At 51.4% G+C, this 23,064-nt stretch overlaps 4 non-coding genes and 1 pseudogene across 4 annotated transcripts; 4 read left to right on the forward strand and 1 right to left on the reverse strand.

Moving 5' to 3' along the window:
* Positions 1–12,765: 12,765 nt before the first annotated feature.
* Positions 12,766–12,839, forward strand: TRNAN-GUU (transfer RNA asparagine (anticodon GUU)). The gene has a single exon. It is a non-coding gene; the product is annotated as a tRNA-Asn (tRNA).
* Positions 12,840–14,477: 1,638 nt separating this feature from the next.
* On the forward strand, positions 14,478–14,684 carry LOC140901778 (U2 spliceosomal RNA; annotated as a pseudogene).
* A 903-nt stretch (positions 14,685–15,587) lies between these two features.
* On the forward strand, positions 15,588–15,769 carry LOC140901780 (U2 spliceosomal RNA). Its single transcript, XR_012155971.1, has one exon. It is a non-coding gene; the product is annotated as a U2 spliceosomal RNA (small nuclear RNA).
* Positions 15,770–17,325: 1,556 nt separating this feature from the next.
* On the forward strand, positions 17,326–17,399 carry TRNAN-GUU (transfer RNA asparagine (anticodon GUU)). Its single transcript has one exon. It is a non-coding gene; the product is annotated as a tRNA-Asn (tRNA).
* Positions 17,400–18,681: 1,282 nt separating this feature from the next.
* On the reverse strand, positions 18,682–18,763 carry TRNAS-AGA (transfer RNA serine (anticodon AGA)). Its single transcript has one exon. It is a non-coding gene; the product is annotated as a tRNA-Ser (tRNA).
* Between the last annotated feature and the right edge of the window lie 4,301 nt (positions 18,764–23,064).

The following is a 23,064-nucleotide window of genomic DNA, read 5'->3' on the forward strand; positions in this document are numbered from 1 at the left end:
GCCCTGGCAGTGCAGCCCTAGCGGTTTAGGGGCAGCCGTGCCCTCAGACAGGCCTTCCAGCTTTGTTCTGCCCTAATGCTGGCCCCCAAACTGACACAGGGTGGTGCTGTTGCAGCCCAGAAGCCTCTGGCCAGAGGCGGAGGAGCCTGAGAGCTGACAGGGAGAGCAGGGGTAGGCGCCAGCCAGTGCTGGGCTTCCCCAGTGTCTGCCCTCCGCAGGGGCTGCTCCCCTTGAGAGCATCAGCCTCAGAGCCGCCCCCTGTTGCTGGCACGGGAGGAAGGATCGGGTGATGGGGCAGTTCTGGGACTGCTGCCCTGAGGTGCTGGAGCCTGGAACTAGGGGAAGTCACGCGGGCTGCTACACTCCCTGGCAGGAAGGAGTTTCCATCCTATCCAAGGTTTGCAGGTTCGTTCAGTGGCTCTCTGCTCCCCCACTGTACACGCCCCAGTGCCCCAGCCGCTGCCCCACTTCCAAAGAGCTGCCCAAGAGCAGGCCCATCCCAGCCCCTTGCTCCCAGTGCCAGGAATTAGGATGGGACTTTGAACAACCCGCTGGCTTGTCAAGTGCATGGGGCCGGATGGGTGTTCCTGAGCCGTCGCTGGGGATGCACTGAAGCCTTCACATCCATCGGCAAGGAAAAGGAGGGCACCCACCCGCAGAGAGGAAGTCTGGGAAGGCGGGGAGCTGGGTGGAGAAGGGAGTGGAAGGCCGAGTGGGGAGGGGAAGACGGGGGAGGTAGCTGCAGACGGAAGCAGGGTCAAGGAAGGGGAGGTGGGGTGTATTGGGGCTGGAGGGATGGGTGGAGTGGGGCAGACGGTAGGGTGGGGCCAATGAGGTAGAAGGAGAAGGAATTGTGACTGAGGCAGATGGAGAAGGTGGTGTGGGGCACAGGGCAGGGGACCCCCTCACCCATGCCTCCTGCCCAGCCCCTCACCCCAGAGTGCTGCGGCTGTGGTTCCAGCCTCAAGATGCCAGCGTCTCCTGCCCTCTGCCTCCCCCCATGGCAGTGCATGTGCTTTATAAAAATAGGTTTATAAGTGTGACTATGATGTAACTGGAATATGCTTTATGCGAAAGGTCTCATTACACAGCTTATGATCTACTGAGTGTGCCCATCCTAGTTGTATGAATGTATCATTATTGTCTCTGAAGCTAGAAATATGAAGTATTACTCTAAAGTCCTATTGAAATTATGCAAAGTGGGGGCCATTCATGGTGGCTTGGAATCTTGGTGGCTCTCATGAACTAAAACAATTGGTTGTTGTGACATTCCCTTAACCAGACCAGTGATCTGCTCAGTCACTCCAATCTTTGACTCTGGGAGCCAGCCTTACCCTGCTCTGCTGTGAGCCCCCCACTCCTGGGCCACTCCTGCACAGCGTCTGGCTTGTAAGCTGATCCCAGCTACTTGCAAGCCAATGACACTAGCCAATATCTCCGCTCCCAGACACAAGCTTGGGAACCTCCGTCTTGCAGTATCCAGTTATGCCCACCGGACGCTGCAAGCTTATAGGAATTCTTCAATTTAAGAAAGAAATTGACATGGACCAGGCTTGTTATCCCAAGCGGAGCCTCTGACCACTGCAAACCAAATGCACGGCTTCAGGTAGAACAAACAAATAGATTTATTAGTTATAAAGATATGCTTTGACTTATACTCACTTAAAACCTAACAAGTCAGATTTGGTCAAATGAAATAAAAGCAAAACACATTCTAAGCTGATCTTAACACTTTCAGTGCCCTTACAAATTTTTGAGCCTTCTCACCACAGGCTGGCTGGTTACTTTTCAGTCAGGCTCTCCCTTTTGATCAGCGTTTCAGTCTCTTTGTGCTGGTGGTGTCTGTAGATGTAGGCAGAAGAGAGACAGACTGGCAAAATCTCTCTCCCTTTTATCATGTCCTTTCTTTTCTCTTGGCTTTGCCCCCGCCCCTCCTTCAGAGTCAGGTGAGCATTACCTCATCAGTCCCCAACTGCCCAAATGAAGGAGGTGATTCCCTCCAGGGTTTAACAGATTCTTTTGTTGCTGCCTAAGCCAGTGTCCATTGTTCCAGTGAGGCTGGGCTGGGTTTGTCCCATCCATCCCCTGACGCGGTGTGAACTGCCTCTCTGTTCTTGGAGAGCTTTTGCATGGGCTTGCTTTAAGCCATGAGGATACATTTTCAGCCTCATAACTATCTACATAAAATTATATCCTATAACTTTACTGTAACAATTACTATAACATCACTATACCAACCATGCTCAGTGCATCATGAGCCTTCCGAAGATATCCAACATGACGAGCTTTGCATTGGATGCCACCCAATCATTTTATAAAGATGAACATAGGGTTGTAGGGTGTTCCCTCGAGGTACAGAGCATCAGACCTCCCCTCTTAGTTTACTGAAGGAGGGTTAGTCACTGACTATCTTGAAGGCATTTTCTGGGTATAGTTCTCTTGGCATCCAGCCATAAAGGCCATGAGGCAGTGTGCCTCAGTTTCCCCATTCACACACAGCAAACCAGGTTTTTTTATGGTTTCTCTGCTGTGATAAACTTTAAACCGGTTTACAGGTATTAATGGAAAAGTAGCATCATCATAAGGTGTAACATCCGTGTCGAAATTCTTAGCCTCAAAACTTAACATTAAAACCAACATTTATCACCACAGATGGGTGTTTACAAGTATCTTTAGGATACCACGCCCTCCGTTCCGATAGTGTAGTTTGAGGTTTAGTTTGTTCGTTACCCATGGTGTCCTTTGATTCTCTCCCATGTAATCAGTCACTGGTTTTTCTTTCCCTCCAGTGTTCCCCTCTGTGTGTGCTCTTAATTTACACATGTTTCTGGTATTTTGATATCTCAGGATCTGGCAAGATAAGGGCCCAGGGGGGTCCTGAACATTGGCTGGCCCTGTGGGGAGCAGTTTCCCAACCCCAGGACTTGTATGTGTATGTAGGAAATGCTGCTCCCCTTTAGGGGTTACCCTGTGTTTCCCCCTCCCAGCACTGAGTCCTCCCCTGCCCCCTAGAGGGCTGTGATCCGTGCTCTCTGGGCTAGGGGTGTTCAACCTTTGATTGGATTCACCCTTTCCCAGCAGCTTTCCCATAACTGCTCTCTGTGTCTCACCAGCCTGGGGGAAAGCCCCCTGCCCCCATGAGTTGGGTCATTTGTATTCTGGCAGACGACCACCTAGCAATTTCCTGGTCTCAACTCCTCTGCTGTGACAGGTGTTGGAGCTGCATCTTGATGTAAAGAGACACATTTACTTTCCAAAAACGTATCAGACATAGCGTCCTGAAAAAATTGGGACCTGGATTGGGGTACCCTCTGTCACCCCTTTCTCTGTCCCTGAGAAGCCAGCTGTGTGACTGCTCCCCTCCAGGAACTCAGTTACACAGTTCCTTCTCAAAACCTGGGTCACAGGCTGCATGCCTGGGTGCACAGATGCTGACCCAGCCATCCTCCTAGTGTTCTGGCCCAGATGACTCATGAGGAGACATTCCTGTACCCCCACTATTCCTTCCCCAGTTTCCTCCTCTGGGCCCCCTCCTTCAGCTGCAGAACTCTGCCAGCCAACAACTGGGACTATTTCCTTAATCACTGACAACATCTCCCCTGTAGCGAGGGCATGTTGCCTTCTGCTGTAAGGAGCTAGTCTGAGCCCCTCCCATACTTGGAAGCACCCCGCTTCCCTGTGTTACTGAGTCACAGGAATCCTCACCCACCTCAGTGGTTTCTGAGATTCTCTGCCCCTTCTCTGGGCTCTCCTCTGGGCTACATTGTGCTCTGCTCCCTAGAGCCGCTTTTGTCTCTGGTTCAGCTGTAACCTGCTGCAGCTAACAACCTGGACCATTCTCTCCCTGGCAGGCATTTCACCCCCATCCCTTCCTGATGTGGTGTTGCCACGAGCTGCAGCGTAGGAGTTGGTCTCAACCACTCTCCCACCTGGAAACACACAGCTTCCCCCAGCTGCAGAAGAATCAAGGAGACTCTCTCCCATTCTCTCAGCACTTCCTGAGACCTTACCCTTTCCCTTGGGGGTCCCAGCAGAACACTCTCTCCTGCTGCAGGCAAATACTTTAACCTGAGCTTCGCAGAAAAAAATCAATACCAAGGAGCAGGTCGAACCGGAGGTGTTCCATTATCCCCACAGTCAAAACAGCTGTGCAGATCTCACTATCAGTGTTATAGAGGGTGGACAATTTAGAAGTTTACCCTGTATAAGCTTTATACAGAGTAAAACAGATTTATTTGGAGGTTGAATCCCATTGGGAGCTGGGTGTCTGGGAGCTGGAGATAGGTGACCTGCTGAGCAGGTTTTGGTTAAAGTCTGCAGCTTTGGGGGTGTGGACCAGACCTGGATCTGCGTTGTAGCAGGCTGGCATGTCTGGCTCAACAAGGCAGGGTTCTGGGAGCCCCTAACTGGCAGGGAAAATGGGCTCAGAGGTAATTCCAGCACGTCAGGTGACATTCCCAAGGGGGTCTCTGTGACCAAACCGGTCATCGCCCATTCCTCCTACGATCTGCCCTAGCACCGCCCCTTCACCTGAGGCCCTGCTCCTGCACCGCCCCTTTCCATAAGGCTCCGCCCTTGCCACAGCCCTACTCCCGAGTTCCCGCCCTTGTGTTTGCCTTCTCCTAGAGGAGTATGTGCATGTAATTGCCTATTCATTTCTTTAAGTAGCACCTTGCTTCTTTTGGAGTGCTGGCAGGGGGAGAGGTTTCTGCTTCTTTTTGTTTTTAATTTCCCACCAGAGAGAGTGGAACAACGCTGGTTCTGGCGGGACCCAACTAAGAGTGCCAATTCAGGACAAATTGCTTAAAGCAGGGCAGTTACAGACCAAGGCTGGGGTTTACCCACCTCTAAGGCAAACCAGACCAGCCAGACAGAGAGGACTTTGGTTTTACCCCACTGGCTAACCACAAGTCACACAAGCAACTCACTTAGACACTCCAGTTTCCCAGTATCACCACCAGAGCCACTCATTACGGGGATGAATGGTTATGAAAACCAAATACCTCAGTAAAAGGAAAAAGGTTCTCCTGATCCCAAAGGACCAAGCCCCAGACCCAGGTCAATATATAAATCAGATCTTACCCACAAATCATGCTGTTGCTAATCCTTTAGAATCTAAAATGTAAAGGTTTATTCATAAAAGGAAAAAGATAGAGATGAGAGCTAGAATTGGTTAAATGGAAGCCTTCATAATGGCAGAGTTCTTGGTTCACACTTGTAGAAGTGATAGAATAAACTGCAGGTTCAAATCAAGTTTCTGGAGTGTATCCACAGCTGGGATGGGTTATTCAGTCCTTTTGTTCAGAACTTCCATTTGTAGCAAAGTCCCTCAAGAGGTATGAAGCAGGATTGAAGACAAGATAGAAGTAAGGCAGCTGCCTTTTATAGTCTCTTCCAGGTTTAAGGACACCTCTTTGTGCTTACTGTGGAAAATTACAGCAAAATGGAGTCTGGAGTCACATGGGCAAGTCATATGTCCATGAATGACTTAGTTCTTTACAGGTGGCAGCCATGGCCCACATGCTACCTTGCATGTTCCCAGGAAGACTTCTTATGTGGATGGGAGTTTTCCAAGATCCATTGTCAGTTAAGTGTTTCTTGATTGGGCACGTAATTTGCACATTCCTTTCTCAAGAAGCTGACCAAATGCTTTACTAAGGCTACTTCAGAATCAAAACACACTGATTTACAAGTACATAGCCAATATGTATAACTTCAACTACAAAAATGATGCATGCAGACAGATAGCATAATCATAATCAGGTAATCATAACCTCTCCATAGACCCCTTACACAACAACCTTTATACAATATTTGCTGCAAATATATAACAGGTTTCAGAGTAGCAGCCATGTTAGTCCGTATTTGCAAAAAGAACAGGAGGATGTGTGGCACCTTAGAGACTAACCAATTTATTTGAGCATGAGCTTTCGTGAGCTACAGCTCACTTCATCGGATGCATTCAGTGGAAAATACAGTGGGGAGATTTATATACATAGAGAACATGAAACAATGGGTGTTACCATACACACTGTAACCAGAGTGATCCCTTAAGGTGAGCTATTACCAGCAGGGGGAGCGGGGAACCTTTTGTAGTGAGAATCAAGGTGGGCCATTTCCAGCAGTTGACAAGAGCATCTGAGGAACAGTGGAGGGGGGGGGAATAAACATGGGGAAATAGTTTTACTTTGTGTAATGACCCATCCACTCCCAGTCTCTAGTCAAGCCTAAATTAATTGTATCCAGTTTGCAAATCCCCCCTCCCCCGCTCTCCTGCTGGTAATAGCTCACCCTAAGTGATCACTCTGGTTACAGTGTGTGTGGTAACAGCCATTGTTTCATGGTCTCTGTGTATATAAATCTCCCCACTGTATTTTCCACTGAATGCATCCGATGAAGTGAGCTGTAGCCCACGAAAGCTCATGCTCAAATAAATGGGTCAGTCTCTAAGGTGCCACACGTCCTCCTGTTCTTTTTGCGAAGACGGACTGACACGGCTGCTGCTCTGAGACCTGTTGTTAAGTGGACACCCTTTTTGAGCTGTGTGTGGCTGTATTAGTTGTAGATTTATATACTCTGTATTTTGGTACCAGAATGGAGTATTTTGTAGCTGGCTGTTACAATTTGTTTAATTGACTATGCTCCCTCAGACTTCACCACCTGCCTTTCCCAGTAGCTCCCTGCCCCTCGCTCTCTGTGGTGGGAACAAGCCTCCAGAATGAGAGTCAACTGGATTCTTTTATTTAATTACTTCTCTTTGTTAAATTATTTATTAGTGTCTTTTTAAAATTCACTGCACTGCATTTTTTTCCTGCCACTGTCACCTGGCAGCTCAGGGACATGAGATTCTCATCCATTGCGTTTCTGCCCTCAAAAAACCCAAACAGATCACACTTCAGCACCTTTGTAAATAAAAGCAACTTGTAAACAAACCAGCCATCTCCTCAGTGTGCAGTTTGTGTCTCTTTGGTTTCAGTCGACGTGTGTGTGTGCATGGGTGGTGGACGGTGGCACTGTGTGTGTGGGTGCACTATGTGTGCTCACGTGGGAATTCATGGGGAACTCGCCAGCCTTGGTGTAGCATTTGAGGTGTACTCGGAGTGAATGTAGCGCTGTGAAGTGTCAGGCCCAGCCTGCATGACCATGTCCTCCGTTTATCCGTGGCACAGATACAGGCAACACGAGTGCAAGCTTTCCCCACGCTGCCCTCCACCATCATTTGCAGTGAGTAGGGGCGCGCTGCAGCACACACCACACTTGATGGGTCAGCCTTGTGCATGCTGGGGTGGCCACCTCCCCATTGATGAGACCTGGTACCACCTTCCTCCTGGAGCTGCAGCCTGCCCTGCTGCCATCCCTGCCTGTGTTGCTGTTGTCTTCTCTAGCAGTTGGCTGGGAGGTGCGCATTGGCCCCATGCCATGTAGCCATGTTGTCTCGAAGGGTGAAAGCAGGAAGAATGGTGCCTTCATAGCCTGCCCCGATATTCCATAACATCATTAAGGAAATATTTCTCAATGAACAGTAAAAGATCAGAAACAGCCAGTGTCTGCATCATGCTAAGGGTATTGGGATTTTCTTTAAATTTTCCAGACCAACCCCTAACACATGTTAGAAAATGAGACCAAGGTTTCTTTACTCTCTAGAGAAAGGAGACCCCAGATGGGACTTGAACCTACAGTCTCTGACTTTGGAAGCCAATGCCATATCCATTAGGCCACTGGAGTGCTATGGCTTCACTGCTGGCAGGTTGGAAATTCCCTCTCATAAATGCACATGTCTCACATTAGCTTGGAAGCCAAACACCCCCTTTATGTGCCTTACAGAAAAGTCTGCATCCCCGGGCAATTGGGCAGGTCGCTGACAGAGCTGAGCACCACCTTTCTGCAGCCCTCTTTAGAGAAGACCCCCACCCTAGAGTCACACCTCCCTCCTCCAGCACCTCCACATCTCTGGCTCTGAGTGCCAGTAGGATGATTAGGGGGGAATCTGGGGTGGGAAGGGGGGTCAGGTCAGCCTGTAAGGAGTAACCAGGTGGGGCAGACCCAGCGGGAGGCTGTGGGCTGCTGATCGGTTGTTGGGATCCGAGCTCGAGATCAAAGCTGCACAGCGACCCGACACCCAGGGTTACAGGGCCGACATAGTGACCCCCTCACTGGCCTCAATGAACTCCAAACCCTTGTTACTCAGGGCATTTAGGAGTCTCTGTCCCTTAATAGCTTCTGGGAGCTCCCCAGCGGGCTGCGGGCATCAGCCACCTCCTGCCCCACAGGGTAGACTCTTGGCACTGTGCCAGCCGCCCCCTAGCTTGAAGGCCCAGTGGAAGAAGAAGGAGGCTGGTGCTGGCAGAAGAGGGTTTTGATTCATCGACCTCTGTGCTATGGGTGCAGCACGGTTCCTCTGTGTCACTCTGCTGGCTTTTCTTCAGCAGCCCCAAGTGGCCATGACTCCAAGCTAGTGCCTTGCAAGCTCTGGCATGGGCAGGGAGTGGTGCAGGGTGCTGGGCAGCGGCCCTGGCAACCCAGCTGCTGGTAGGTGTCTCTGTGGTGTCATGGGTCAGTGAGTTCAGCTGTTAATGGAAAGGAGGGGGGGTTATGCTCCCCCAGGGATGCCACTGAAGGCTCCTTGCGGGCTCCTCAAGTTCTGCTGGGAGCCTTGAAGTCCCCCTTTTGCCACCTTGAAGGTGTCCCTCTTGGACACAGTGGGTTCACCTGCTGGCTGGAAGAGTGTGGGGGCCGCGCCGCAAAAGCCCGTCTCCGAGCAGCCACGCAAGGGACTCAGGTTTAATCCAAGTGCAAAACCTTCAGCCGGGTACGTTTCGCTCCCTTCCCACCTCCGCCCAAGCAGCAAGGGAGAAACAGATGCGACGCGCCGGCTGAAGATGCCTCCCTCCCACTTCCCTGTTGGCTGCGCAAAGCCCTTGGCATGTCTCATGCCTCCTCAGGGAAGCACGGCCATGCTGTCCCAGCCTGAGTCCCAGCCGCAGCCTGGCCTGCCCCGGCTGACGGAGCACAGAGCCCCGCGAGTCAATGGCAGGTTGAGTCAGGAGCTGCGGCTCTTTCCCCCGACAGCCACACAGAGCTGCTCAGAGCTGCCCAGCGTCCCGAGAGCCTCCCTCGTGTTCTCCTGCAGCAGCAGCGTGGGAAAAGGGGACGAGGAAGCACGGCTGCCTCAGGCTGGGACAGGGGCCCTCACCACATGCAGGCCTCTTGCCTTCAGCCCAGGCAGCCAGAGGTGCCGGGGAGCTCCCTGGCAGGCCCCGCCTCAGCCACCTCTGGCCTCATGGCCTAGGCTCTTGGCGCTCTGCTGGTCGCTGCCTCGCGTGAAGGCCCAGAGCAAAAAGAAACAAGCCTAGCAGAGGATGGTTTAGATCCATCAACCGCTGGGTTATGGGCCCAGCATGCTGCCACTACACCACTCTGCTGGGTCTGCACCCACAGCCCCCAGCCTCCAGCCTAGCGCCTTGCGAGCTCTACCACTGGCAGGCAGATGTGCAGCAGCCTTGTATCTCTGTGGTGCACTGCATCAGTGTGTTCTGCTGTTAATGCAAAGGATGGTGGTTTGAGCCTGGGACGGTGGCTGAATTTCTCCCTTCTTCTGGCTGGATTCCCCTCCCTCCCAGGACCGTCAGCCATGTTCACACTCACTGCTTACTGAGCCAACACTTATTCTCACAGCTCTGCCAAAGCACCTCAGTCCTGTCCCTCCATGACCCTTCCAGCCAGGAGAGGACCAAAAGGATTCCCCTCTTGGGGCTAATTCCATCCCCTTGCCACAGGGCTGTTTCATCCTCCCGTGAGAAGGGAATGAGGGTGCTTGTATGAGCAAGTGTCTTAACTCCTTCTCCCAGTTTTCAATCAAACTCTGCATATTGGGTCAGATCCTCGGCTGCTCTAAACTTGTGTCAGTGAAGTCAGTGGAGATACACCAATTTACACCAGCTGAGGATATGGCCCAGACCCTTTAAAGCTGTATCCCCACACCGAACCCCTAGGCAGCTGAGCACAGGTAGTGTTGTCTAGTGGCCAGAACAGAGGCCAGGGAGCCAGGAGCCCTGTGTGCTATTCACTGTGTGACCTCAGACAACTCCCTGCTGCTCTCTGCGTCTCAGGTTTTCCTCCTTTGCAGTGTTACCTACCCCTGGAAAGGAAGCCGGTAGGGGCCGGGACGGCGTACCAGTAAGAAAAGGTGCAGCAGCATACCGGCAAGGAAGTGGAGCATTCAGTACCGGCTTCCTTTCTGCCCAGTTACTGAATGTAAATCTGCTTCGCTTACAAGGGCTGAAAATATCAGGTTGTACGGTCACTGTCATAGATATACAGGGAAGGGTAACCACCTGTCTGTATACAGTGCTAGAAAATCCCTCTGGCCAGAGGCAACATCCTGTTACCTGTCAAGGGATAAGAAGCTCAGTTAACCTGGCTGGCACCTGACTCAAAAGACCAATAAGGGAACAAGATACTTTCAAATCCTGGGGCCGGGGGAAGACTTTTGTTTTGTGCTCTTTGTTTAGGTGTTGTTCTCTCTTGGGACTGAGAGAGGCCAGACAGAAATCCACCTTCTCCAACCCATCCTAATCCAAGTCTCCAATATTGCAACCAGTATAGGTAAGCCAGGCAAGGCGGATTGCTTTATCTTTTGTTTTATGTGACTCTTCCCTATTTTAAGCGGGAGGTTTATTCCTGTTTTCTGTAACTTTAAGGTTTTGCCCAGAGGGGGATCCTCTGTGTTTTGAATCTGAATACCCTGTAAAGTATTTTCCATCCTGATTTTACAGAGATGATTTTTACCTTTCTTTTTCTTAAAAAAATCCTTCTTTTAAGAACCTGAGTGATTTTTCCATTGTTCCAAGATCCAGGGGTTTGGGTCTTTGATGATTTTGTAACCAATTGGTGAGGATATTATTCTCAAGCCTCCCCAGGAAAGGGGGTGTGTAGGGCTTTGGGTGATATTTTGGGGGAAGATGTCTCCAAGTGGGCTGTGATAAAAATAAAGGGAAGGGTAACCACCTTTCTGCATACAGTGCTATAAAAATCCCTCCTGACCAGAGGCAAAGTCCTTTTACCTGTAAAGGGTTAAGAAGCTAAGATAACCTCGCTGGCACCTGAACCAAAATGACCAAGGAGGAGACAAGATACTTTCAAAGCTGGAGGGGGGAACAAAGGGTCTGTCTGTGTCTGTGATGCTTTTGCCGGGAACAGATCAGGAATGCAGCCTTACAACCGTTAGTTACTAAGTAATCGAGCTAGAACTGCGTTAGATTTCCTTTTGTTTAATGGCTGGTGAAATAAGATGTGCTGAATGGAATGTATATTCCTGTTTTTGTGTCTTTTTGTAACTTAAGGTTTTGCCTAGAGGGATTCCCTATGTTTTGAATCTGATTACCCTGTAAGGCATTTACCATCCTGATTTTACAGAGGTGATTCTTTTACCTTTTCTTTCATTAAAATTCTTCTTTTAAGAACCTTACAAGGGCTGAAAATATCAGGTAGTATGGTCACAAAAGCAAGGCCCTTCTGAATTCAGGAGGAATTTTGGATGTGCACAGAACACAGACGGGACTGGTCCCTGCACGGTTACAGAACTGCGGTAAAGTGGAACAATTTTCAGCTTGTGTGATTGGAGGATATCTGGATCCATATCGTAAGACTGTCCTACATAAATGAGGAAAAGGTGAGGTGCTTTTGTTAGTCTTTTGTTCCACTCTTTGTTTCTGTGGGGAATTTGCCAGGGCAGTATTACTGTCTTCCCTTTCAACAATCAACACTAAAAGAAATGACAATGGCTGTTGAAAATAGCAATTCCAGTCCGAGTTAGCACGGAGGAGATGCCAGCATTTGTTGCTCAATTTTATCCTACTTTTTCCACAGCACGTTTCAGTGGATCAGCATATTTGATTGGGGAGAAATGAAGTAACAAGCAGCCCAAATTGAGCTTGAGCACTCCTGAGTTTTGAGAGTGTTCAAATGTGGAAGGCAGGTGCTCGATTCCCTTTCTGAATATTGGATAAATCAAGAAAGGAAAAGCCAATTTCTGCTTCCCTGGCTCAGAATGGAAATCCTCCTACGGGCCTGGTACTGTATCTACAGCTGCCCAGGTCCTCGAGTAGAGCCTCCCCTCCCCTACTTTTCATTTTAACTTCTTGTGGGATCCACAGACCTCCCTTGCTAGGCTTCAGACAGAGAGGGGCACTGTCCATTCAGTCCACCCAGTTCCTCCTTTGGGGGCTGCCAGGCGAGGTCACACCAGCATCCCTCGTCCAGCCTGGGGAAGTCTTTGAGGGTGACATCCGGACCAAAGCCTTCTACTCCTTGGGCACACTTGTTCCCCATTCACAGCACCACCCCCTTCGAGCAGCCAGCTCCCCATTCACAGCAAGCTGCAGCGCATGGGGTCTCAGCTTCCCCACTCCCCCCACTCCCTTTCCTGTGGATAGTGGCCAAGGGAATGCTGGGAAGTGTAGTTCCTTCCCTGCTCCAGGGCTGGCTCTCTCGGCAGGGAGCTGGCCAAGGAACTACAGCTCCCAGGGCCCCGTGGGCTCTCGGCTCCCAGGCTGGATCCCTGCTGCTCCGAGGCTCCACTTCGGCAGCGCTGCGAGAGGGGAGGAAGCGAGTGTTATGGGCCCGTCTGAGCTTGGGCCTGGCACGGTGGAGCCATTGGTGCCACGGTGAATCCGGTCCTGTCCGGACTAGCGCCTTGCAAGCTCTAGCGTGGGCAGGAGATCTGCAGGCTGCACAGCCTTGGTAACAGCAGCCAGGTCTCTAGGTGTCTCTGTGGCGCAATGGGTCAGCGCGTTCGGCTGTTAACCGAGAGGATGGTGGTTCGAGCCCACCCAGGGACGCTGGTAACCTCCTGCTATTTCCTTGCTCCTCAAGATGTGCTGGGAGCCTCAAAGGCCCCTTTTTGCCACCTCAAACCCGACTCTCTTGGCCTCAGGGGGTTCAGCTGGTGGCCCGCAGAGTGCGCTGGGTGCGAGTCAGAAACCCATCTCCCAGCAGCCATGCCGGGGGCTCGGGCTTAATCCTCAAGGCCAAGTGCAAAACCTTCAGCCGGGCACGTTTCGCTCCCTTCCCGCTTCTGCCAAGCAGCAAGGGAGAAACGGACGAGACGCGCCAGCTCGAAGACGCCTCCCTCCCACTTCCCTGTAGGCTGCTGTGACGTTATTAATATGAACTGAGACCAAATAGATCATTGTTGCCACCACCGTTATATATTTGCAGTAAATATTGTACAAAGGTTGGCATGTGAGGTGTCCATGACAAGGTTATGATTTGCTGGTTATAATTATGCTAGCTGTAAGTGTGTACCATTTTTGTATTTGAAGTTATGAATATGGGTATGTACTTGTATCTCAAATGCATTTGATTCCAAGTTGCCTCATTGATGCATCTGGTCAGCTTCTTGAGAAAGGACTATTCTCAGTAAGTGCCCAGTCAAGAAAGACTTAACAGACAATGGACTTTGGGAGATGCCAATCCACATCTGAGCTTGCCTGGGAACATTCAAACTAACATAAAATCATAGAATATTAGGGCTGGAAGGGATCTCAGGAAGTCATGTAGACCAACCCCCTGCTCAAAGCAGGACCAATCCCCAACTAATTCATCCCAGCCAGGGCTTTGTCAAACCTGACCTTAAAATCCTCTAATGAAGGTGATTCCACCACCTTCCTAGGTAACCCATCCAGTGCTATTTCCCCGTTGATCCTGCACGATTGGTTTAGGTTTGATAGATCTGGATAATCCAGGGATCTGTGGTGCCCCTTTGGTACGGGGCTAATTAGGGCAAATACCAAAGGGTCGGGCTCTGCTCTTCACCCCAGGAGGGGCTGAAGGGCAGGAGAATCTCCTCCCCACAACCTCCACTGCCTCTGGCTGCTGGAACAGCCTTCCCTGGTGGTGCAAGCCCCAGCTGCACCTCCCCCAGTGCCCAGCTCCCATCTTCCCCCAGTAGCTCCTACAAGGCAGCTGCCCCTCAGTTGTGTCGTGCATCCAGCACTCGCAGAACAGGGCCCTGATCCCTGTGTGGGACCCGGTTGTGCTACTGCAATCCCCATAAGAAGGATACCCGCCTCACCCAGTTCCGGGCCACTTGGGGGCAGTGCAAAAGAAATCCAATCTACTGTCAAACCGTGGGGGAGAGGGCGAGGGTTTGGGGATGGCAGTGCTGGGTAATTGCAGGGTATCTGCCAGGTGGTATAAAGTGCTGCCTAGAGCTGCTATTTACCCTTTTCCATTGTAAAAACTGACTATTTCTTCCTACCCTTTGTTTCCTATCTGCTAACCAGTTACTGATCCATGAGAGGGCTGGAGCCATCTGGAGCAGCTCGTAACTGTGAGTGCCAACCTCAGGGCAGACTGTGAAGGAGCAGGTCACAATCCCCAAATTGCTTGGGTGTTCTATACTTAGATTTCACCAAGTATCAGATCATGGGTGATGTGCCTTTTATGACTTTTTAAACCAAATGTGCTATTTTTGGATAATTTAAGCATTATATGCAGAGGACTAGCTTGAATACAAATGTTAAATCTGTTCCTATCACTTTAATAACTGAGACTTCCTCTATCTGAGGTCTATCTGTTCAACTGATTTTTGGAACCGGGAGATGGAATAGCAACTGGCTCCATCCACTGCACACATCACCCTGTTCTTGCAATACTGAACCTCCAGGAACAGTGGACCTCTGTATGGGGAGAATATCATGGTTGAAGAGCAGCAAAGAAATGTAGTGTTGTCCATATCAACATTTGGTTTGTACGAAGAGTATGGTTTGAGTTATTTCTAACCCTTTGGTTAGTTATTAGTAACATCTTATTATTAGGCCTCTCCGTTGAAAGGCTGCTCTTGCAGATTTTCCTTTGTCATTGTTTGTAGTTCAGTTCAACAGCGGATTTCTAAGTCTATTCTGAGGAGGTTCTTCAACCGCTCTCCTTAGTACACGTTCCAGAACTGATTGTATGGTTTCTCTTCTTTCCCTCGTCTCCCCACAGAAGAGAAATTTCCCATCCCTTTCCCGTTGGGAAAACGACACAGTTTTAACTTAAGAAACAGTTTCGGTAAATCTTTCGCCCAGATGAGGGATAGTTCCTAGGAGCAGAAGAGGAGGAAGGTTGTGGCCCTTTGAGTCCGATTCCTAGCGTTTAAGGCCAGAAGGAACCAGCTGATCACCTCAGAGGAACTGAGGTGCACCCATGCCTGAGGCCCTCCAATGGCAAGGAACTGATTTGATTTTACTGACTGCATGTTTGAGAGAGTTCTGTGGGAAGGAGCAGAAAAGAGCATTGGGGCTGCAGTATAGCACTTGCATAGGCTTTCTTTGCCCTGTTTTGCTGTAAGAGTTAACAGGGAAAGATGGCTAGTAACAGGTCAGTGGGTGGGTTTGTGCAAATTAGGAGTGTACAGGGAACTGTCTTTGAACAGAATGGTGCATTTAGGGTTCTTGCTTTGAATTCTTCCACTGGCGTCATTTCGGGGAAGTGATCCTCACGTAGAGTTACCTACTTATGGTGTTTCCTGCGTGTCTGGGAGTTGGTCACGGTGAGGTAGAAAGCGGTGGGGCAGGGGTGTGCGTGCGTCACAGAGTGTCGGCTTTGCTTCTCGGCTCCTTGGAGCTCAGATCAAGTGGAGTATCTGTTTTTATCAGTTTAATCAATTTTTATGAACACTTGCAACACCTGCACTGAAGATGGATTCTCCAGCTGCTATTTTTGAAAAAATCGATCCTGCTTTGAAGGTGTATTCTGCCGCGGCTACCTTGGCAGGAAATCCTTTCTCTGCTCCTGAGACATCCCCAGCTGCACCGTGTACCAACCCCACCGCTGGTGCTGCTGCTCCACAGAAGGCTTCTCGGACAATGACTACAAAGAAGGTCCTCGGTGCCTCCAGGACATTACAGACCAGCAGCACGAAGGGGAAGATCGGTGGCTGCTCGAAGGACCCCCTCCGACATGCTGTTCCAGAAAGATCCTGCATCCTGAGGCCGGCCTGTCAGGACATCACAACCAGAAGGAACATCCCCCCTGCTCCCCAGCAGCACTAGCCGCCGAGGGTAAGTCCCCCCGCCTTACAGCAGCTGCCGACCGAGAGCCCTCCCGCTCTCCAGCAACACCAGCCACCAATGGAGAGCCCACCCCACTCTGCCACTGCAAGAGGCTCTCAGGCCACCATCTCCCACCCCCGCAGATGCCCAGGTCCCTGACACTGGTGGTGCTTTCTCTGCTCTGCACACCGTCAGAGAGGAATCTCCATAGACGGGACCAGCATCTCTCCAGAGACCACCCAGAGGGTCACCAGCGCCTCGCCAGATGCCTGCCCAGCCTCTGAAACCACCCAGAGAGACCCCAGGTCCCTGCCGGATGCCCGCCCAGCCGGACCTCTCGACCCCACCCGCCCACATCAGGATGAACGAGCCAGCGATGCCGCTGATGCTGCTGGAACCCCCCTGCTGCAAGGTAATGAGGACACCATCTACCTGCAGTACCCCCTCGCTGCGGACGTGCTCATCTGCCCCATCTGCTCTCCTCCCCGAAGCTTCCACCTCCTCGGTGGCGTCACCAGGCACCTGAAGAGATGCCACAGCAAGCTGGTCACCTTCAGCTGTGCCCTCTGCAGCCTGCCCTTCGAGATGCAGAAGCAATGCAAGATGCACCAAGTCGCCTGCAGGAAACGCCTCAAGGGAACAACACAGTCTCCTGCCCCGGCTCCCAGCCCTCCTGCTGCTTGCCGGCCCACCGCTCCTGAGCCTCAACAAAGAACAGCGATTGTGCAGGCTGCCACCAGGAAGCCTGCCCCCGTCGCCAGACCAGTGCAATGGGGTGCTGTGATCGAGAAGGTACCTGCTGCCGCGGGGAACACCACCCAGGTCCTCGCTAGCAGGAGGACTTGTTCCCCATTCACAGCGCCACCCCCTTCGAGCAGCCAGCTCCCCATTCACAGCAAGCTGCAGCGCATGGGGTCTCAGCTTCCCCACTCCCCCCACTCCCTTTCCTGTGGATAGTGGCCAAGGGAATGCTGGGAAATGTAGTTCCTTCCCTGCTCCAGGGCTGGCTCTCTCGGCAGGGAGCTGGCCAAGGAACTACAGCTCCCAGGGCCCCGTGGGCTCTCGGCTCCCAGGCTGGATCCCTGCTGCTCCGAGGCTCCACTTCGGCAGCGCTGCGAGAGGGGAGGAAGCGAGTGTTATGGGCCCGTCTGAGCTTGGGCCTGGCACGGTGGAGCCATTGGTGCCACGGTGAATCCGGTCCTGTCCGGACTAGCGCCTTGCAAGCTCTAGCGTGGGCAGGAGATCTGCAGGCTGCACAGCCTTGGTAACAGCAGCCAGGTCTCTAGGTGTCTCTGTGGCGCAATGGGTCAGCGCGTTCGGCTGTTAACCGAGAGGATGGTGGTTCGAGCCCACCCAGGGACGCTGGTAACCTCCTGCTATTTCCTTGCTCCTCAAGATGTGCTGGGAGCCTCAAAGGCCCCTTTTTGCCACCTCAAACCCGACTCTCTTGGCCTCAGGGGGTTCAGCTGGTGGCCCGCAGAGTGCGCTGGGTGCGAGTCAGAAACCCATCTCCCAGCAGCCATGCCGGGGGCTCGGGCTTAATCCTCAAGGCCAAGAGCAAAACCTTCAGCCGGGCACGTTTCGCTCCCTTCCCGCTTCTGCCAAGCAGCAAGGGAGAAACGGACGAGACGCGCCAGCTCGAAGACGCCTCCCTCGCACTTCCCGGTTGGCTGCACACAGCCCTTGGCGTGTCTCATGGCTCACCAGGGAAGCGCGGCCATGCTGCCCCAGCCTGAGTCCCGGCCGCAGCCTGGCGCTTTCCCCAGGTCAGCTCCAAAAGTTCTTCTAGAGACGCGCTCGGTTCCCTCATGCCTCGCTGGGAACTAAAGGGAACCTCACCTCCCCCACCAGTGCTGCCATTAGCTCCAGGCTGATTTTTCTGGGGAGGGGACGTGGAATTGACTCGTTTGCTGCTGAGAAGTGAGTCAGGCCAGTTCTTTGGAAGGCAGATGCAGAGCAGTTACACTGGAGGGGCACAGACCTGCAGTGGGGGCACAGTATAAATTAATAATGGGAAGATCATTTGTTAAATTAGTCATCACTGACAAATTTTCTCTCTGTTTCTATTTCAAGTAATGGTGTTATTTGGAGGAATCAGTACCTATTTTTACTGTAGTAATTAAACCATTAACTTTATTTAATCAAGCCAAAAATTTAGTGTCACTTATTTTTTCTCTGTCCTAGCAGGAATGAATTCAATTCTGTGACTTTCTCAAAAGTGCAGAGAGATTAACTGTGGGGAATTCAGTCTCCGTGTTTGTGAGCTGATGTTTTCCTCTCACAGTTCAGTGAATGCACTGCAATACTCAGAGGGATCTAAGGGCTGGTGTACGCTGGTCACTTAACTGGCAGAGCTACGTGTCTCAGGGTGTGAAAAATCCACACCCCCAAACCAATAGAGTTAAGCTGACCTGAGCCCTGGTTAGATAGAGCTAAATAGAAGGAAAAATTGTTCCGTCAATGTAACTATTACAGGGATGGGAAAACCCCTCCAGTCGGTGTAGTGACTGTCTACCCAAGGTGCTAGAGAAGTGTCACAGCAACATTTTAAGTGTAGACAGCCAAAGAGACCAGATCTGGCTCCAGTTCACACTGTGGATGCTCAGACACTAAGACTACAGTAATAATAACAGCCCAGTGCTTCCGTAGTTGGCAGGATTTGAACCTGCGCGGGGCGACCCCAATGGATTTCTAGTCCATCGCCTTAACCACTCGGCCACAACTACTGGATGTACAGTTGCTCCACTGCACTATGATTCAGTTCTCCCAGAATTGTCACTTCAAATTGTTTGCTCAGACCAGCTTCCCCAGCACACTCAAGGCTGTGCATTAGTGTAAGTGTGTCCATGGCTGAACAGCAAGAATTCCTGCCCATTCCCCTTCCGGCTGGAGCTCGATGAGAGTGTGTTTGTGTTAACGACATTGCTGTAGATCATTGTTCATTCCCCACGTTGACAAGCAGACAGTCCCTTTCCTATTCAAATCTCCAGCACATCATTCCAATAGCAGGGGTCGGGTTTTCTCTGGGGCATGGAAACTTTTCAGGGGGTTGGTGCGTGAACTCAGCCTTGCATTCCATCCTTGATGTTTCATGGACTAACAAGAGCAGCATAAAGAAAGAGCCGAGCCAATGTCTCCCCGACAGGGACGCAGGTGACCACGTCCCTCTCTCTGACCATTGCCATTGCAGGAGAGAAGGGTTCACTGGTATTGAGTGCCCTGGCTCAGACAAGAGACACAGGGAGGTTTTGCTGTTCATGGATCTGTGCAAAGGAAATTGTGTCTCTGTGTGAAATGGAGGTGGGAAATGAAACATCCACATGGTGGCCCAATGCCCTACGGACTGTAGGTGAAGGGCTCGGGCTGAGAAATTATTTAACAGGGGTTTGTTTCAATTTATTACTCTGAGGAAAAACTATGGCTAAAAGGGAGCCATTGCTGTTAATACTGGTACCTGTGTAGGACACCCCGATGGGTGTCAAGTCCATGGCCTTAACTAGGGATAGTTGATTCTTTTTATCAAGGTCCAAATTTCTTGGAGAAGGGACAGTCAAGGTCTAGACTCCAGAGAAAACAATACACTGAGGTAATAAGAAATATATAAAAAGATTTTGCAGTCACTGTGGGCATAGCTATGATGTGTCGTGTTTCACTCTTTATATCTGGCCCTACTGCCAGCTCTGGCGGGATAAGGAACACTTCAGGCTGTCACTGAACTGAAGGTGGGAGATCATTTTTTGACCGGGAGAGGGACCTCGTCTTAAAGGTGTTTGTCTGGCTGGCAGCCCTGATTCCCAGGTCTCTCCTGAGGGAAGAAAGTTTCTGTGCAAAATACCAAAACTTTTAAGGGAGAGGAGGGAAAGGTGATGGCCACACGATGGGGCTAGCTTGAACCCACAACATGGTGCTTTCACGTGGGACATTGACTGATTTCCACTCCCTTGGATTTGGAGAGATGTTTACTTTTGGACGTTGTGAACTACAAGGCCGAAGCAATTATATCCGGGGTCTCAAACTCCCAGCCTCCGGGCCATTTGCGGCTCGCGAGCCTCCCAATGTGGGCCGCAGGGCTCCAGCAGTTTTGGGGCCAGTTCTCTCCCTCGTCCCCACCTGCTGCCCCAAGATGCTCCCCCCTGCCAGTTCAGGGGCCCTGAAAGCACAGCGGAGCTGAGCAGTGTCTTCCTGCTCGCTCCAGTGGCTGCCGGCCCCTCCCTGCGTGTGCTGCCCCTGCCCCAAACACCCATGAGGCCAATGGTACGCTGTGGGGGTGGTGCCTGGGGGCAGCAGGGCGCGGAGGTCCCCCCCACCTTGGAGCCCCAGGTAAACACTGGACCTCCGACCCCCTCCCAGAGCCTGCATCCCCGCCCCACATAAACCCCTCCCACCGCCAAACTCCCTCCCAGAGCCTGCACCCCCATCCCCTTCTCCTGCACCCCCTACCCCTGCCCCAGTCCAGAGCCTCCACCCAGGACCCAAACTCCATCCCAGAGCCTGCACCACAGACCCCCTCCCCCTCCCAAACTCCCTCCCAGAGCCCAGCCTCTCACCCCTTCTGCACCCAAACTCCCTCCCAGAGCCTGCACCCCAATCCCCTTCCCCAGACCTCTTCTCCCACACAAACTCCCTCCCAGAGCTTAGGCAGGTGGAGGGCAGAGTTCTTGGAGGGTGGAGTTTTGGGGAGCAGGTTCTGGGCGGCATGAGTGACATAATTGGCCCACTGGGAGAATTTGAGGATTGACACTGGCCCTAAGGTAAAGTGAATTTGAGACCCTGCTTTAAGGGATTGGAGCAATGCTGGGGAGATGGAAGGGCACAGAGCTGGGGAGCAGTGTGTGCTCCAAGGAAAGTTGTTGTTGTGCTCTGGTGACACAGAGCGGGTGTGGTGATTTTGTTAGCTGTGGTGTTTGTGTAGAGATAAAATTCACTTACAAAACTGTTCTTGCTCAAGGAGTCCTTTGTTGAGAGTGTAGCTCACTGGTTGAATATTTGCTAGCAGGGCAATGGGTTCCTAGTTCAAATCCAAGCGCTTCCCTTTAAAAACTTTTTCAAATGAAAATCAATTTCCAGACCCATCTCCAGTGTGTTCAGGAGTTTTCTAAATGGGGATGCTTGAAATGAACGTAAACACTCAGCATTTGCCTGGCAAATGTAGAAAACCCAGCAGAGCTGTCCAGCAGCTGAAATCCGCTCCAGTCCTCGCGTCTCCAAGAGGGACACTCTGTATTTGGGGCATGTGCGACACCTCTGGGATGATGACAGGTGAAAAATGCTGGATTCCAATGAAAGCTGAGACCACAGGAGGGGAAGGTGAATGGCAGCACCACACAGGGTCATAACACTCAGACCTGGGGCTTCACTGTCACTACCCCTGTGTTTGCCCTCATTTATATCCTAAGAAACACACCCTTCCCCCTCCCACACACTCTGTCACACCCACCTTTTCCCCTGGAACCCACCCCAACCCTGCCCTACCCCTCTCCCACACACATGCCATGGGACACAGCCTCTCCGTGACTGACCCAGGTCGGGACTTGCCTCTGCATCGCCCCAACAGGGGACCAATGAGACTACAGATACAAAAGACTTCCCTTCCCTTCTTCAGAGTCTCGTTAACCTCACCCAGGAGAAGTTCCAGCACCGGGTGGCTCAAAGCACCAACCTTCCCCTCAGCAGCGGAAGTGGGGAAACAGCTCAATCACATGGGAAGGAGGCTCCCCACCTCTGTTGCTACCCTCCTGCAGCATTTAATATGGATTTGTTTTAGCTAATGCAACCCCCTCATCCATACATACATCCATGGAACAAGGAGACAAGCCCCTAACTAGGGGTTCCACTGGTGCAATGGGTTAGCACATAGCACTTATAGAGCAGTCCTGTCTGGAATAGTGCTGAGGTTGTGAATTCAAACCTCACCTGGAGCGCTGGTTTTCTTTAAGTAAATGGCTTCTGCCAATCATTTTGCCCTGTGGAAAATACAATCCCAGCTCAGAAGACACCGAGGTCCCTCCCTTTACCCAGTTCAGGGTGGATTTCACACATCTACAAGGCTCTGCTCTTCATCAGCCGCCTGTGTTGGGAGGGTTCAAGCCGAGCCCAGAGCTCTGCCCATCCTGTGATTCTTCACCCCCTGACTCCTGCTCAATCTTTGCTCCCCAAACCACCTTTGGGAACACCCTCTTGGCTATGAGACTCAAACACTGCCTGTGTGTGTGGTTTTTGTTTATACCTGTATGGGCCTGTGCAGTGTGTGATTTTCTCTTTCTCTCTGTGTGTTTGTCTCTCTGTTTGTATCTTCATGTGTAAATTCACTGTAACTTTTCAAAAGAAGAAGGGTTTCTTCAGGTATGTTGGCAACAAGAAGAAAGCCAAGGAAAGTGTGGGCCCCTTCCTGAATGAGGGAGGCAACCTAGTGACAGAGGATGTGGAAAAAGCTAATGTACTCAATGCTTTTTTTGCCTCTGTTTTCACTAACAAGGTCAGCTCCCAGACTGCTGCGCTGGGCATCACAAAATGGGGAAGAGATGGCCAGCCCTCTGTGGAGATAGAGGTGGTTAGGGACTATTTAGAAAAGCTGGACGTGCACAAGTCCATGGGGCCGGACGAGTTGCATCCGAGAGTGCTGAAGGAATTGGCAGCTGTGATTGCAGAGCCATTGGCCATTATCTTTGAAAACTCGTGGCGAACGGGGGAAGTCCCAGATGACTTGAAAAAGGCTAATGTAGTGCCAATCTTTAAAAAAGGGAAGAAGGAGGATCCAGGGAACTACAGGCCAGTCAGCCTCACCTCAGTCCCTGGAAAAATCATGGAGCAGGTCCTCAAAGAATCAATCCTGAAGCACTTGCATGAGAGGAAAGTGATCAGGAACAGCCAGCATGGATTCACCAAGGGAAGGTCATGCCTGACTAATCTAATCGCCTTCTATGATGAGATTACTGGTTCTGTGGATGAAGGGAAAGCAGTGGATGTATTGTTTCTTGACTTTAGCAAAGCTTTTGACACGGTCTCCCACAGTATTCTTGTCAGCAAG

Source organism: Lepidochelys kempii, chromosome 22 (genome assembly GCF_965140285.1).
Source record: "Lepidochelys kempii isolate rLepKem1 chromosome 22, rLepKem1.hap1, whole genome shotgun sequence".
Taxonomy (NCBI): Eukaryota; Metazoa; Chordata; order Testudines; family Cheloniidae; genus Lepidochelys; species Lepidochelys kempii.